The 17094-nt window shown below is 37.1% G+C and overlaps 1 long non-coding RNA gene across 1 annotated transcript; it reads right to left on the bottom strand.

The window, feature by feature from the left end:
- Nucleotides 1-216: 216 nt before the first annotated feature.
- Nucleotides 217-16800, bottom strand: LOC124258460. The gene is made up of 3 exons (XR_006893602.1): nucleotides 16747-16800; nucleotides 3173-3273; nucleotides 217-245 (listed from the first exon to the last, which is right to left on the bottom strand). It is a non-coding gene; the product is annotated as an uncharacterized LOC124258460 (long non-coding RNA).
- Between the last annotated feature and the right edge of the window lie 294 nt (nucleotides 16801-17094).

The following is a 17094-nucleotide window of genomic DNA, read 5'->3' as shown; positions in this document are numbered from 1 at the left end:
CTTTCAAGAAGGTCCAGGGACGAAGGATGATGAACTTGTTAGTGTGGACTGACGAGACGTGACTTCCTCCACCTCACTTCTCCAGAGGAGCATAGTTCAACAACTTCTCGATCAGGTCAACGTGAGCGAGGAGCATTCTGCGACAGCAGTACCGCTTCAACCCCAGGGCATCCAGGGCATCTCTGAAACATTACAACAAAATGTTTATGGCATTACCGCTCAACCCCAGGGCATCCAGGGCATCTCTGAAACATTACAACAAAATGTTTATTGCATTACCGCTCAACCCCAGGGCATCCCTGAAACATTACAACTCAATGTTTATTGCATAACCACTCTTCAAAAGGAAATCCCTAAATACAAGTGAGTGAGTATGGTTTACGTTGCTTTTAACAATATTCCAGAAATATCAAAGTGGGGAACACCTGAAACAGGCTTCATAGTTGTACCCATGTGGGTCCCTGCTTACCAAACGTTTAACCTTCTTAGATTTTATGACATTAATGCCATGACAAGAAGCCTGTGGATGTTTTCTCAAGCTTGACCAAATTTCAGATTTGACCAGCCCCAAACTAGTGTAGGTTTGACTCTATCACTCACATTACGCTTTTTAAGGTTGTTTTTAAGGTCATGCTGTTTTAATGTGGGAATATTAAGTCTATTTGATGACAATCTGTCAAACATTCAGGACCCATGAAAACCTTCAGCAACCCATGTTTGTCATCAGAGGTGACTAATTGGATCAGGTACACACGTTATCATATCATACTTGCTGGAATATTGCTGAGTGTGGTGTTAAAGAAACAAACGAACAATAAAAATCTCGAACCAGACAATCTAGTGATTTTCATCATGCGAATTCACATGCCCAGTTGGGACATGATGACAATGACATTCATCAGCCAAGCCACCAAGTCTGACCACCTACTCCATGAGTCCCCTCTGACAAGCAGGGGTGGTGGGGTAGCCTAGTGGTTAAAGCATTCACCCACCACGCTGAAGACCTCAGTTCAATTCCCACATGGGTAAAATGTGTGAAACCCATTTCTGGTGTTACCTGTTGTGATATTGCTGGAATATTGCTAAAAGCGGCGTAAAACCATACTCACTCAGTCCTATGACAAGCAAATATCAATTTGAACCCTGTTTATTTAGGTGGTGAAATACTTGTCCAGTGCAGCTTAAAATAGTATTTCAGATATACAGCCTGTTAGTAGAAATTTGAGGAGAAACCATTGAAAGATGAAGGGCTCAGTTTGCAACATTTGTTATGCTAACTCTTTCTTCAACATGTTATAATATTCTGGGTGACCAAGCATGCTAAATCCAGCCAAAAGATTTCAAAGGGGAATAACTCTGCAGACCACAATGTCAACTGCTCCACAATGGGGAATACAGCCACTCTAGATTATAGGCCTGCTCTTTCATGTGCATGAATTCTAATTGACATTCAAAAGACTGTAGCACATTAATTGTTGAAAATGGTGATTATGTCACACATGTAATAATGTAAAACAATAGTGACACATTATTGCACATGTAGTCACCAGTTTAAAATATCAATGTCAGCCATCTAAGAAACAATGGCTTGGTTTGGTTTGGTTGTTGTTTCACACCACATTCAGCAATATTCCAGCTATATGTCGGCGGTCTGGAAATAATCAAGTCTGGACCAAACAATCCAGTGATCAAGAGAATGAGCATCAATCTACACAATTGGGATACGATGACATGTATCAACCCAGTCAGTGAGCCTGACCCCCAATCTTATTACCGGTAGTTGCATTTTACGACAAGCATGAGTTGTTGAAGCACAGTTCTTCACAGGTCTAAGAAACAATGGTGTCAGTATAGATAATAAAACATTTACACCAGGTTTCGAACGTAAAATGTGGTTTTCTTGACAGCAGTTTTCAGCCATGATCTGTTTAGTTACTTGGAATAAATTAAAAGCAGGGTTTTATGCGATGCACAAATATGCATCCAGAACACACAAATGTAGAGAACGCAGAAATGGAGAGACGCACAAAAATTCCGAAAGCATACCTACAGCAAATCAAGGGTAGTTATCTGTGTCTATTTCACCCATCAGTCATGGCAAGTGTCCACATGAGAACTGATTCATTCCAAGCTCTTAAGTAAAGTTCAACACCCTACATACCCAACATAGAGCTACAGATAACTTTTTGGGTCAATGAGTTATGTACTCGCTTGTGTTCATCTCAATTGGGTATCCTAATTTTCCTTTGAGTAACCAAATCAATTGTACCCACCTCACTCAAACTCAATTGGGTATTTTTCCATTTTTCATTAATTGTATAAATATAATAAAGTTTAAATGTTGGTTTACGTGTTTGTTATTTATATTTGATCTGTATTATGAAAAACAATAAGAAAGACTGCAAGTTGCTAAGATCATGTGCGGAAATAGGACCTCTCAACATACCATAGTTATTTGATCTGTCCTCGGTAATCTTTATCACATTTTTTAGTGTACGCATGTAAGATCAAATGTATTGAGTATTTACAAAAGTTCAAGCGTACTTGTAGGCAACAGACTTAATAGGAGTTTTCATATAAATATTTGTGTAATTTACGCAGCTTATCTGTCCCTCTGCCTACACCATTTCAATACTTTACAGGACCCTCATATTACGGACCACCATCATATAGCTGAAATATCATGCACTCATTACTCATACTACCTGCAAGGACCCATAAATTGTACTGATGAGGGTCCCCTAAACATCCACTTTTGTAGACTGACTGACTGACTGACTGAGTTTGGTTTTACGCCGCTTTTAGCAATATTCCAGCAACATCACGGCGGGGAACACCAGAAATGGGCTTCACACTTTGTACCCTTGTGGGGATTCGAACCCGGGTCCTCGGTGTGACGAGCCAAAGCTTTAACCACTAGGCTATCCCACCGCCCCCACTTTTGTAGAAGTAAAACCCTGAATTTATGTGTTTGCAGGCTGAAAATAGAGAGTGAGTGAGTTTAGTTCTACGCCGCCTTTAGCAATATTGCAGCAATATCACGGCAAAGAACACCAGAAATGAGCTTCACACATTGTACCCAAGTGAGGAATAGAACCCGGACCTTCAGCATGACAAGCAAACACTTTAACCAATAGGCTACCCAACCACACCCTGAAAAAATAGAACCTACCCTTCAGTGTATTCCACCTGCAACAACCCAATATAGGCCTCCCACTTGTTGCCAATCACTTTCCCACACGTGAAACAGCGGATGGGAATAATCATTGTGATCTGAAAAGATAAATTGGATGTTGTATGTAACCATCTACATATTATTACAACCATAACAAAAACAAGTGTTCATGTAATATCATTATCAGAGGCCCAGATAAGCTGCGTATCCGGGTAAAATATGCATAGAAAATTTTCAATTATGCATTGAAAAATAATTGTTGCGTACCAATTATGCATTTAAATTGTTAGATACGCAAAAAGTTTAAAACAAATGTGTACGGAATATATTTATAAAAATCGCTTGCGTAATGAAAAAGACATCGATTGCTATCAAGTTGTACTGTTACTATAGGACAAGTGTTGTACTGTCAGTATAGGATGAGTGATTTTTTATGAAATCATTTCCATTATATTTCAGTTGGTTTTGATTAGGTATGACATAAGGCAGAACATACCTGCTTAGTAAACTTACTCAGTCACATAATACTAAGGTGAGTAAAATGACTGAAATACGCACATATTTGAAAGCAGTGGGTAACGGAAAATGAAATACCCACTCAACATTCATAATACCCACTCCCAAAAAATACAGTGGGTACAGTACCCACATTAGCTAAATCTTATCTGGAGCTCTGCATTATAACTATAATATTCATAAAATGAATAAATGTTCATGTGATATCATTCCAATTTCCAGTCATGTGGATTCTGAAAAGTGTTACTACAGATCACAAACATCAAGCAGTACCCTGTATATGTTAGATTAGGGACCGTTCATAATTTATGGCTAGGGGGGTGATGATGATTTTAAGGGGGGTCACCCATTTTGTTCTGGGGAGCTAAAGGGGTCAGCAATTTTGTACACACATACTGGGGGTGGGGTGTGTGTCAGCAATTTTGTATATAAAAATGTTTAAAATTATGCTTAGAAATTAAGGGAAGGGAGGGGGTCATTGATTTTGTACATGACATGCAAGGGGGCACTTATTTTGTACATAAATTTTAGGAGGGGTCATTCACATTGTACATGCTTCTCCATAAAAATCATCACAATCCCCTTAGCCATAAATTATGAACGGTCCCTTACAAACATTGCGTTGTACCTAGGGCTTCCACGGGTACTCGAGTACGGGTCGGGTTTAGCTGGACTCGAGTCCGTTTTCTAGGACTCGAGGACTCGAAAAGGGCAGACAAGTCGAATTATTGGGTAACGCTGACAGACTGTCTGTCAGCCATATGCTAAGCATGAGCGGCCGTTAAAGTCTAATATTATAATAAGATATAAATTTATTATCCCGGAGGAAATTCTTATACATTCAAACTGTCTCAAAACGAATATATACACAATTCACAAAAATATACACAATAATTACATGCACAAAATGAATGCTATTTGCACAATAAAACTGACATGATATAATTCAATTAACCACATAGGTAAAGACTCGAAAGAGGTTGAATAATTCTAGTTGTAATCATATGATGATGATTCAAAATATTTGTTGCATTCACGAATACTTGATGGTATGAAAGACCGTCGAACTCTGTTTGTTTTGAGGGAAGGTAATCGACAGCAGCGTTTAGAAGGAAGTAGCTCAAAATGGTGAGATAAACTATGTTAACTATCAAATCTAATTTTAGTTGCCTTTTTGACAGTCTGGCGCTCATAGATAAGGGAATATGCTCGAAAGACACTCCAGCAATTTTGCAAGCAGTATTAACAATTTTGAAAAGTTTGTTTTTGTTGCAATCAGGCATACCCCCATACCAACATAAAAAATTGTAGGTGAACAAACTTTGAATAAAGGTTTGATAAAAAACCTTTACGGTTTTGTCAATGCCTTGACGATAATAATGTTCAGAATCAGAAATTAGGCCAGTAACAGTGGCGTCATCTGCGAATTTCACAGTTAAAACAAGTCATTTATTGACAAGTAACAGTCAATGGTATACAAAACGAAGAGTACGGATGAAGTTACACAGCCATGTGGAGCTGCAGTAGAGGTTGAGAGAAAAGAAGATTAATAGCCATTCACACTGACATACTGAGTTCTATGTACCCTGAATTCTTTAACCCATATGATAATGTTTTCATTAACACCTAGATTAAATAGTTTACTCCTCATAAGGTGTGATTGTGTGGTATTAGTTGTTACAAGTCTGCAGATGAGAGTAAATATTATGCATCGTTTGAGATTTCACTTCTTAAAATGATTAGGTAACTAATACTAACTATCATGACAATTGATAGACATGGAGAAAGATAAAAAAAAATGTATGGGCATATCTTGATCTGGATAGTGGAAAGAGCAAAATAACCCAATGCCGCCTGTGCGGTATATCACTGCGCTATGCAAGCAGTACAACCAGCTAGTTAGGTGAAAAAAAATATTTGTCAAGAAAACATCCAAATACTGATTCTGACCAATAGGAAATGTTAGTCACACGACGATATGAAATCGGAATGAAGTAAATGTTCACTTGTGTGATCGGAACACATGTCATGCAAGTTATGCTACCGTTTGCTTAAAAGGTATGAATTTCGAGTACTCGGGTCCGAGTCAAGTCTCACCCCTCGAGTACTCGAGTCCAAGAAAATGGACTCGTTGAAGCCCTAGTTGTACCTTCAAGTAGTTTCATTCGCCCAGGGCGGATTATTTTCAACACAGACTGCCAGATTCTCAAATTCAACTGCCCGACAGTCGGGTTAACATTTAGAGATGTACATGAAGATATTCAACATATTTCAGGATAAAAAAACATGAAGTGATAACATGAATTCAAGCATTAAACACTAATCTGAAATAAACAGTTAATTCTTTTCTTGCATTGGTATTATTTTTTTCAGGCCTCTGATCCATCTAAAAATAATTCTGTATTAGTATTTTTTGTGGGCAGGTACATTTTGGTCAGGGCTGGCAAGTTTTACATCTAACCAGCCCTGAAATCTGGCAGAAATTTTTGGGAGTTTCATACCCTGCCTTTCATATGGGCACAATACAATTCGAAATAATTAAGTCCAATAGTCCTGGCCTTGAATACTTCAGGAAGTACTCAGGAAATTTCCTTGTGGCCTAACCCTTTTCATTCTGGTGGTTTATTGTTTAACACCACACTCAGCAATATTCCAGCCATAAGGCGCTTAGTTTAATGCAGCACTCTGCAATATTCCAGCCAAAAGGCATTTAGTTTAATGCAGCACTCTGCAATATTCGAGCTATAAGGCGCTTAGTTTAACACCACACTCAGCAATATTCCAGCCATAAGGCACTTAGTTTAATGCAGCACTCTACAATATTCCAGCCAAAAGGCACTTAGTTTAATGCAGCACTCTGCAATATTCCAGCCAAAAGGCACTTAGTTTAATGCAGCACTCTACAATATTCCAGCTATAAGGCTCTTAGTTTAACACCACACTCTGCAATATTCCAGCCAAAAGGCATTTAGTTTAATGCAGCACTCTGCAATATTCCAGCCATCAGGCACTTAGTTTAATGCAGCACTCTGCAATATTCCAGCCATCGGCACTTAGTTTAATGCAGCACTCTACAATATTCCAGCTATAAGGCTCTTAGTTTAACACCACACTCTGCAATATTCCAGCCAAAAGGCATTTAGTTTAATGCAGCACTCTGCAATATTCCAGCCATCAGGCACTTAGTTTAATGCAGCACTCTACAATATTCCAGCTATAAGGCTCTTAGTTTAATGCAGCCCTCTGCAATATTCCAGCCATAAGGCACTTAGTTTAATGCAGCACTCTACAATATTCCAGCCAAAAGGCATTTAGTTTAATGCAGCACTCTACAATATTCCAGCCAAAAGGCATTTAGTTTAATGCAGCACTCTACAATATTCCAGCTATAAGGCGCTTAGTTTAACACCACACTCTGCAATATTCCAGCCAAAAGGCATTTAGTTTAATGCAGCACTCTGCAATATTCCAGCCATAAGGCACTTAGTTTAATGCAGCACTCTACAATATTCCAGCCAAAAGGCATTTAGTTTAATGCAGCACTCTGCAATATTCCAGCCATCAGGCACTTAGTTTAATGCAGCACTCTACAATATTCCAGCTATAAAACAGTTTAACACCACACTCTGCAATATTCCAGCCAAAAGGCATTTAGTTTAATGCAGCACTCTGCAATATTCCAGCCATAAGGCACTTAGTTTAATGCAGCACTCTACAATATTCCAGCCAAAAGGCACTTAGTTTAATGCAGCACTCTGCAATATTCCATCCATCAGGCACTTAGTTTAATGCAGCACTCTACAATATTCCAGCTATAAGGCTCTTAGTTTAACACCACACTCTGCAATATTCCAGCCAAAAGGCATTTAGTTTAATGCAGCACTCTGCAATATTCCAGCCAAAAGGCACTTAGTTTAATGCAGCACTCTACAATATTCCAGCTATAAGGCGCTTAGTTTAACACCACACTCTGCAATATTCCAGCCAAAAGGCATTTAGTTTAATGCAGCACTCTGCAATATTCCAGCCATCAGGCACTTAGTTTAATGCAGCACTCTACAATATTCCAGCTATAAGGCACTTAGTTTAATGCAGCACTCTACAATATTCCAGCTATAAGGCGCTTAGTTTAACACCACACTCTGCAATATTCCAGCCAAAAGGCATTTAGTTTAATGCAGCACTCTGCAATATTCCAGCCATAAGGCACTTAGTTTAATGCAGCACTCTACAATATTCCAGCCAAAAGGCACTTAGTTTAATGCAGCACTCTGCAATATTCCAGCCATCAGGCACTTAGTTTAATGCAGCACTCTACAATATTCCAGCTATAAGGCGCTTAGTTTAACACCACACTCAGCAATATTCCAGCCAAAAGGCATTTAGTTTAATGCAGCACTCTGCAATATTCCAGCCATCAGGCACTTAGTTTAATGCAGCACTCTACAATATTCCAGCTATAAGGCGCTTAGTTTAACACCACACTCTGCAATATTCCAGCCAAAGGCATTTAGTTTAATGCAGCACTCTGCAATATTCCAGCCATCAGGCACTTAGTTTAATGCAGCACTCTACAATATTCCAGCTATAAGGCGCTTAGTTTAACACCACACTCTGCAATATTCCAGCCAAAAGGCATTTAGTTTAATGCAGCACTCTGCAATATTCCAGCCATAAGGCACTTAGTTTAATGCAGCACTCTACAATATTCCAGCCAAAAGGCACTTAGTTTAATGTAGCCCTCTGCAATATTCCAGCCATAAGGCACTTAGTTTAATGCAGCACTCTACAATATTCCAGCTATAAGGCTCTTAGTTTAACACCACACTCAGCAATATTCCAGCCATAAGGCATTTAGTTTAATGCAGCACTCTGCAATATTCCAGCCATAAGGCACTTAGTTTAATGCAGCACTCTACAATATTCCAGCCAAAAGGCACTTAGTTTAATGTAGCCCTCTGCAATATTCCAGCCATAAGGCACTTAGTTTAATGCAGCACTCTACAATATTCCAGCCAAAAGGCACTTAGTTTAATGCAGCACTCTGCAATATTCCAGCCATCAGGCACTTAGTTTAATGCAGCACTCTACAATATTCCAGCTATAAGGCTCTTAGTTTAACACCACTCTCAGCAATATTCCAGCCAAAAGGCATTTAGTTTAATGCAGCACTCTGCAATATTCCAGCCATCAGGCACTTAGTTTAATGCAGCACTCTACAATATTCCAGCTATAAGGCTTAGTTTAACACCACACTCTGCAATATTCCAGCCAAAAGGCATTTAGTTTAATGCAGCACTCTGCAATATTCCAGCCATCAGGCACTTAGTTTAATGCAGCACTCTACAATATTCCAGCTATAAGGCGCTTAGTTTAACACCACACTCTGCAATATTCCAGCCAAAAGGCATTTAGTTTAATGCAGCACTCTGCAATATTCCAGCCATAAGGCACTTAGTTTAATGCAGCACTCTACAATATTCCAGCCAAAAGGCACTTAGTTTAATGCAGCACTCTGCAATATTCCAGCCATAAGGCACTTAGTTTAATGCAGCACTCTACAATATTCCAGCTATAAGGCGCTTAGTTTAACACCACACTCAGCAATATTCCAGCCAAAAGGCATTTAGTTTAATGTAGCACTCTGCAATATTCCAGCCATAAGGCACTTAGTTTAATGCAGCACTCTACAATATTCCAGCTATAAGGCGCTTAGTTTAACACCACACTCTGCAATATTCCAGCCAAAAGGCATTTAGTTTAATGCAGCACTCTGCAATATTCCAGCCATAAGGCACTTAGTTTAATGCAGCACTCTACAATATTCCAGCCAAAAGGCACTTAGTTTAATGTAGCCCTCTGCAATATTCCAGCCATAAGGCACTTAGTTTAATGCAGCACTCTACAATATTCCAGCTATAAGGCGCTTAGTTTAACACCACACTCAGCAATATTCCAGCCAAAAGGCATTTAGTTTAATGCAGCACTCTGCAATATTCTACAAAAAGGTGGTCTGTAAATAATTGAGTCTAGACTGTAGAAATCCAGGGATCAACATCAGAGCAGCGATTTAAGCAATTGGGATACAATGATGTGTCAACCAAGTTAGTGAGTCTGACCACCTCATCCCATTGGTCGCCGGTTCGACAAGCATGGGTTGCAGTCGACCAATCCTTAAATTGCACTTTATATATTAATCTCATAGATAGCTACAGTTTTACCTCTGCTTTACAGACAATATATAACAAAATTTAGTTTATCATCACACAACTTATCAATAGAAACAGGTAGATATTATAATGTCAATATGAATGAAAGATTTTGTAAATTTTGTACTACAGATATTGATGTTGAATTTCCTTTTATCTTTAAATGTTCTAAATATAATGAAATAAGACATAAACATATTAAACAATATTACTTGAAATATCCTTCTGTATATAAACTTGCACAATTATTTACTATCCAAAATACTACACAATCATGTAACTTAGGTAAATTCTTGTTGTATATTCTCATGCCCAGTGTACCATCCTATCAAATGTTTGAAATAATATATTTTGAACTACGATGAAATGTAATATTTCAAGGAAATAAAGAACTGAATTGAACTGAATTGATTCCCGACACATGTGCAATGTGAAGCCCATTTCCAGTGTCCCCTCCGTGATATTGCTGGAATATGGTTGAAAGTGGTCCACACTCAGGTATTTACATACCACTTGAATATCGCTCAGATTCAGTAGCAGAGAACATATTTCTGTATATCAGCATGAGTTTCATCCATGTGAGTTGAAATCTCACCACAGTGTCAAGGACATGAAGCTTTTTTATATCATATGTGATACTTTGCAAGATATCAGCTTCCCAACAGGTGTTTCATGCTCATTACAGAAATGAATCATACATTGAAATCAGATACCTACGTGTATTGTGTACTTCAAGTAATAGGCGAGTCTGGATAAATTCCCTATGTATATATACAACCTCACACGTGGTTTTAAGTGATGCAGAAATCTGCGTCCAATACACACATACAGTAGTTGGCCATAAGTGAGTCAACATTAGTGAAATTCCCATAGACTTGCATGTTAATTAACTCTTGCAAGAATAATTTTCACAAATTTAGTTTCAGACGATTTGCTTTCAATACTTATCTACCAGCTGGGAAATCATCTCAGCTACATACACATAATTTCCATTCAATTTTCCGATGATTATTAAGAAAACTGCAACTACTTCAACAACATATATTAGACATACCAATCAATTTCAACATGGCTGCCTATGGGATAGATAAAAAGTTGAACTAATCAACGGAAAGATGAAAGAAAATTGTGTACACGTAGTTGAAGATGATTTCCAAGATGTTTGCAAAATATCAAAATAAAATGACTTCTACTCAATTTATGAAAATTATTCTTGCAACAGTTAATTAGGCTAGACCAGTTTTATTTCTTGTTTTACGGATCTGCCAGTTGTATTTTTCAAAGAATAAGAAAACATTTTAATTAATCCCCCCTCCCCCAAAAATAAAATCTGTATGTTTTTATTGGCCAAAAGTGTAAACTTTGAAGAAATATTTGTTGGGATTGTTTTTGCCCCATATACACTTCATAAATTGCCAGAAGCAAAACACTTTTAATATTTAGAAGGAATATTACTCTCACTGGTGATTCTATTTTATTTTTTTTTCCCTCCTGCCTTTAGGTTTTCGGAGGACAAAAATCTGCAAAACAAGAAATAAAATTGGTCTGGCCTTAACATGTAAGTCTATGGAAATTTCACTAATGATGACTCACATATGGCCAACTACTGTACATATAGAATGGATGCACAAAAATACATATACTGTGTCCCCTGGAATGCACAATAACATTCACTGTTCAAATTTTGTGACAAGAAGCATTGAGTTCATGTTATTATAGTATTAGTAATCATTATACCATTCAGTACAGTTTGCTGTATCAGTACATCCCTATCCAGGACCTCCGTATTTCACGTATGGACTAGTGGTGGTCCAATTAATTGAAACAAGTGTTTGCCACTGATATGGCAATGTCCTCCGCCGCTAAAGAATGGAATATCTATATTTACTACTTTTTATTTTTTGGTCACATACAAGATGCCTGAAATGACTGGTGTCTGCATAATCACCTAATGTAGACTGTTGACATTCTTGAAAACATTGGGGTGCAATGTTTTATGAGATTAATCGCGTTTAAATAAGTTTGACAAGCAGTCAAAGTGCCGTGGTGATCTTGAAGATAAGGTCAAGGTCACCCAAATAAACTGGTGTCTGTGCAATACCCCAATGTAGGCTGTCACCAAATGTGAAGACATTGGGTACAACAGTTCATGATATATCGCGTTAACAAGAATCAGGACGTGAGTACGTTTACACATACGCCGCTGAATACATAGTCCCCCGTTCCGGCGGGGGACAATTATCAAAGATTGGCCACAGTGACCAAACAACCAAGCAATCGATCACATTTTCTCATGATCAAACATAAACGATTTTGGAACTACTGTTTTAGTCTTTGAATACTTGACAATGGAACATATCTTAGAAGTTGTCAGGGCCTGAAAACATGTTTAATTCTTACAAAACTCACTTTACTAACTGAAAAGCCATGACTGAATATTTCTTGAAGACTCCTGGAAGTTTATGTTCATGATATATTAGTCATCACTTTTAAGTAGCAAGTTCAACATGTTATACATATCTGCAATAACAACCTGGATAGGAAAATCTGAAAAATGATGCTAACCAATTTTTTTCGATGACTGTTCGTTGGTAATTAAGCAATCATCAATTGTGAGATTTCAACCAATTCCAAACACTAGACTAGTGGTGGTCCAACTAATTGAAATAATCAAAGATTGGTCGCAACGACTAAATAACAAAGCAGTCAATAATCGAACACAAACAATTTTGGAACACATGTTTGCATTAACAATATTTTTCACAAGGTTGGTTTTGTCTGTCATTAAATTTACATTTCATCATGTTCATAAGCACTATGAGTTCGTACCAAGTCATGATTGAATTTATCTTAAAGACTTCAGGAAATTTATGTTCCTAACATACTAGTCATCCTTTAATTTTAAACATGTTAAATTTGCCAATGCATTTAGTGCAATTTGCAAAAAAAATACGAAAGAACTACAGCTTTTGTCTTTATTTTTTGTGCATTAACAAACATAACCAGGAAAATTTGATAAATGACGCTAACCAATTATTTTCAATGATTGATCGGTTGTAATGAACCAATCATCAATTATGAGATTTTAACCAATTCCCAACACTAGTACGGACCCTTGAACTTAGCAAGAGGTTCCTGTGGAACCCTAATTTTGTTGGTCAAGGTAAAACCTTGATCACATGAAATATATACTACTAATATTTCATCTAAAATTTGCCATATTCTATCAGCTGCAGCATCTGCTGTACTGCACTGGTGGAGTTAAATATTCAATATTCAGCAACAATATGTGCTACGTTGGTTGCAGACTATTTCAACTGAGAAGCAATAACACAAAATCATGTGCAGAGGACCAGATAAGCTGTGTATCCCGGTAAAATATGCATGGAAAATTTCCAATTATGCATTGAAAAATAATTGTTCGTACCAATTACGCATTGAAAATGTTAGATACGCAAAAAGTTTAAAACAAATGCGTACGGTATATATTTATAAAAATCGCTTGCGTAAATGAAAAAGACATCGATTGCTATCAAGTTGTACTGTTAGTATAGGATGAGTGATTTTTTATGAAATCATTTCCATTATATTTAACTTGGTTTTGATTAGGTATGACATAAGGCAGAACATACCTGCTTAGTAAACTTACTCAATGACATAATACTTAGGTGAGTAATATGACTGAAATACGCACATATTTGAAAGCAGTGGGTAACGGAAAATGAAATACCCACTCAACATTCATAATACCCACTCTTAAAAAATACAGTGGGTACAGTACCCACATGAGCTAAATCTTATCTGGAGCTCTGCATGTGTGTATGATTAGTGCTGCGTATTGGCAAATAAATTGTATTGCAATATTTTGCAATTCATGTACCTGTACTGCAATACATATTGCAATATATTGGAACTTAAGTGTTTGACAATGAATGCATGTCAGTCCTATTTTCTACATCATAAGTCCCTAAACATATATGTTATGGTTCTGACAACAGCAATCTCAAAATTAGGTTGCATAGTCAAGAATTCTATTTTCGTTTTTATCCAATTTATAGCATCGCAGCAGTATGCAGTTTTGTCATTGATTAACAAAGGAAAACATTTGTTCTGAATGAAAGTATGTGTACATTTTAAGTTAAACCATAAACATAATCACAAAAACTTCATATGTTCTTTACCCAATATATCGGTTCTCACAAAAGTATTGCAATACAGATCGTTTGAAAAGCGTATTGCAATACATTGGTATACCGGTAACACGAAGCAGTCTTAGTTCTGATATTAATAATAATAGTGCACACAAAATTATACGAAAGTAATATGTTAAAAACCTTTAACTTGTATTGATAATGGAACCTATGTTCACTGCTTCAACTAGCGCTTGGTATCTGAATATATATAATTTGGACAAAAACAAACAATTCCTTATAAATTGAAAATGAGCCCCAGTGATGAGAAAAATTCCTGAACCTGAGTACTTGCTTCATTTAGGGCTTTAGCACTGCAAAGAGGGAAGGAAAATAATGCAGTTCAGGGGCTGTGAGACAGACTATCAACTGCTATGTAAAACATCTGTCGACACTCCAGCAGGTTCAGATAGTACATGCTTTATGCAGTGTAGGAAAGATAGCCCTTCCCGACGTCCGAGACGGATGAATTTTGTGGAGGACGGGTTAAAAAAATATCTAGTCTCTCCTCATGTCGGGTCAATTTTAGCAAACCAATGACATATATATAATGATTATAACCTTTTTGAATATTTACTGCCGAAGGTGTTTTATTTATATTTGGAGGACAGGCTAGATTTTGGCAGGACTGGTAAAACATTTGACCTGCCAGTCCTGTGGACAGGCTAGATTTTCGACATCTTTCCTACACTGCTTTATGGACAATTCAGAGTTAGTTAAACCAAGTCACTGCAGTACCGTCTACTCACGATGTACCCCAGAAATTGATGTTTCTATATACAAAAACAAATACAGTTAAGAAATAAATCACAAATGTCAGGTAAAGAGGTGCCGGTAGTTTTTTTCTGTGTATAACAGTGACGTCCACCAATAACTTCCCACCATAAGTTTTGTAAGCATTAATTTACAACAAAAACATGTCAGTTTACTTCTTCGATGTAGATACTTTTGTAGATATACTGCTTCTCATTCTTCGATCCTCCAACACAAGCCATACCAGTCAAAATTGTTGTCCATAAAGCAAATACTGATTCCACAAAGAAAAAAGCAGACCATTTTTCAATAATTTAAACTTAAGTTTTCTGTTCTTCAATCATTGTGTCAATGCTGAACATCTACATAGTATCCCTTCAGAGTCTTGAGGTAAATGGACAGGTGACAACAAAATCATTCCATAAAATGTAATATCACCAGACATAATGATTTACATTTTCATTTATTTTCTGTTCTGCTAGACATTTTTATAGTTAACTTAAAAAGATTGATCTGTGTATGTTCTTGTAAACTAAGCAAGAATCTAGCAATCAGCTGTATACACACTTTCCACATATCTACTTTGGAATTGGAATAGTTGATTGTTATTGATGGATAATTACTATTCATGGAACAGCTTGACCTGCAACTGTTGAGGCCTCAGGCATTCCTGCTTCAGCAAATAAACGAAAACAAAATGCAAATATCATACCTAACTACAACCAAAAGAAAATACTATCAAGCAGTTACCTTGTTCGAGGAATACATCCATCAAAAAACACTCGAAGGAATAATCTCCGATACATCTCAAGCTGTCCAAAGAATCTTGTTTGATTTCACTTGTCTTTGTAACGTACTAATATTTAAAAATATATACAACATCCGAAATATTATAAGCTGTGTATGTCTCTCAACTGATCGCGTAGGTTTGTTTTGGGTGGGTCACATCAGTGTCATGTCTCAATGGTCAGCTGAGATTGCACAGGTGACATCTAAGTCTATGACATCTTTGGTTCCTTAAACATGTTAAAACAACCCCATTGGTTTAAAAACAATGTTACTGGCTTATCTTTTGAACAAAGTAAACTGTTACACAGGTAGATATGACAGCATCGAATCTTCTAAAAATACAAATATAACAATTTTGACATATCAACTGTCCAAGATAACAGTAATTGATCAATTAACGTATTATTGGGTAATTCTTTGATGTAATTAAGTAACTCAAAATCATCATTCCTCTCTTGCAGCGCTGACACGTGCATATTACATGACATGTAATACATTCACCACATCAAGCCCTTTCATAACCCAATCATAGATCGAATAATTACACTGGACTCGACAAATGTGAAACACAGATCACTTTATATCCACATAGTTATTTATCTTTGCCAGGTAATCTGAATGTTGCTGTCACTAATTAATAAAGGATTTAACTGAGCACCAATTGAAGGGCAAGACAATGAAACATGGATCATCTGACAAAAGAAGGGTAGTATTTGGGGGAGGATTTCCACCAGTAGCCCATCACTCTATGATTAGAATATGTTTTTTAATAGAAAGCCTACCCTAACCCTAACATAATGCTCAAACCCTATACCTAAACCCTAACCCCTAGTAACAGTCCTACAAAATAGAATATATCTCAAGCGGGGGTTACGGGCGGAACTCTTACCGAAATCGTATAGTGTGAGCATAAACGTTTTTACTCCAGTTTTCTTCAGAGATAGTTCATGTAAAGCATGCGCAGAAATCGAGGATCTGTCACACATCTAAACGTTCGTTTGAAACAGCTCCCCTTGTGTACCTTACAAGACAAAAGACACGGGCCAAAGACACCTCTGACTTTATCAAGTGATCATATAAATGTTGTAAATAGAAAGAGATGAATGACACAAACCTTTGACAATTTACTTTCTGAGAAAATGATTTCACAACACGTTTCTTTGTCCAAGGGAAGCAACTTCTACAACATCCGGTGTTTTGTTAGCTCCTTATAGCGATGTATTTGCAAAGGCATGTTAAGAGCTTGTGGTCGCAGCCCCGTGTCCGTCCAACGTTGAACAATGTCGATATCTGTAAAGTCTAAACAAGATAACCGTGATGCAAAGAGCCAATGTACAGAGAACAGGCATTTATATAGTAATGTGTGGAATATCGGATTACATGAATGTTCAGTTATAAAATCATAAATCATAATTGATATTGTTACCCAGAGAAATACAGAAAGTTGGACATACGGTAATCA

The sequence above is a fragment of the Haliotis rubra genome, unplaced genomic scaffold (genome assembly GCF_003918875.1).
Source record: "Haliotis rubra isolate DU_JTF1 unplaced genomic scaffold, ASM391887v1 Scf694, whole genome shotgun sequence".
Lineage (NCBI taxonomy): Eukaryota > Metazoa > Mollusca > Gastropoda > Lepetellida > Haliotidae > Haliotis > Haliotis rubra.
This window is presented reverse-complemented; position numbering and strand designations above follow the sequence as displayed.